At 41.9% G+C, this 1035-nt stretch overlaps 1 non-coding gene across 1 annotated transcript; it reads right to left on the bottom strand.

Annotated features, from left to right (window-relative positions):
• Window positions 1-629: 629 nt before the first annotated feature.
• Window positions 630-736, bottom strand: LOC111910423 (small nucleolar RNA R71). The gene has a single exon (XR_002856532.1). It is a non-coding gene; the product is annotated as a small nucleolar RNA R71 (small nucleolar RNA).
• Window positions 737-1035: the final 299 nt, after the last annotated feature.

Below are 1035 nucleotides of genomic sequence, written 5' to 3'. Positions count from 1 at the left end.
CCAACACACCTTTGGTGCCACCGCTTGAAGATCCGGAGTCTACGCTGCACAAAAAGAATAATAAGAAGTCACCTTTACAAGAACTGAAATTAGCCTTTTCAAGGAAGTCAGGAAAGAAAACGGAAGAATTGAGTTCAGCCTCAAAGAGCAGTTTTAAAGCCTTCGATCAAATTCCTAATCCACAGGAGTCCGAGTACGAATCAGAAACAGAATTTTGACTTTATACGAGTGAACCCGAGAACGAAATGGAAAACATTGATGAGATGGCCATGGGGGATTACAAGAAGAGCATTCGAGATGATGTGGGGTCGGGTTTTGTACATCCTATGATTCCTGCCAATGCCACATTCGAGTTAAAGGGACATATCCTTACTGCACTTAAGGATATCCTATTCTATGGGAAGGATCATGAGGATGATTTCAAGAATTTAGACGGGGTCAATGATATTGCAGATTATTTTAATACTCCTAATATCCCAAGGGAGATAGCTTTGCTAAGGATGTTACCAGTCACTTTCAGAGGATCTGCAAAAGACTAGTTAAAGGCACTTCCATCTGGTACAATCACCACATGGGCCCAATTGCATGAGAAATTTCTAGATCAGTTTTGTCCACCCTCCAAAATCTCTAAACTCAAGAAGGCGATTGCCAACTTTGAGCAAAATCTAGGGGAGTCATTATACGAGTCATGGGAACGCTACAAGGGGTTGTTAAGGAATTGTCCTCAACATGACCTCAACATTCAGCAAGAGATGTCGATATTCTATGATGGGGTGAATGTCATGACTAGACAACTCCTTGATTCACAAGGACCACTAACGAAAAAGAACCCAAATCAGGCCAAGGAGCTGATTGAAGAATTTTCAAAGCACTCTCGTGAGTATCACAACCCAGGGCGTGATGAAATAAAAGGCAGTGGAGGTGCACAAACTGAAGAGATGGCTACTGTGATGGCAATGCTTAACACAATAGATAGGAGATTAACCCAAATGGACCAATCAATTCATGCAATTCGAGTTGGTTGCGAGAGATGTA

The sequence above is a fragment of the Lactuca sativa genome, chromosome 5 (assembly GCF_002870075.4).
Source record: "Lactuca sativa cultivar Salinas chromosome 5, Lsat_Salinas_v11, whole genome shotgun sequence".
In the NCBI taxonomy this organism is placed as follows: domain Eukaryota; kingdom Viridiplantae; phylum Streptophyta; class Magnoliopsida; order Asterales; family Asteraceae; genus Lactuca; species Lactuca sativa.
This window is presented reverse-complemented; position numbering and strand designations above follow the sequence as displayed.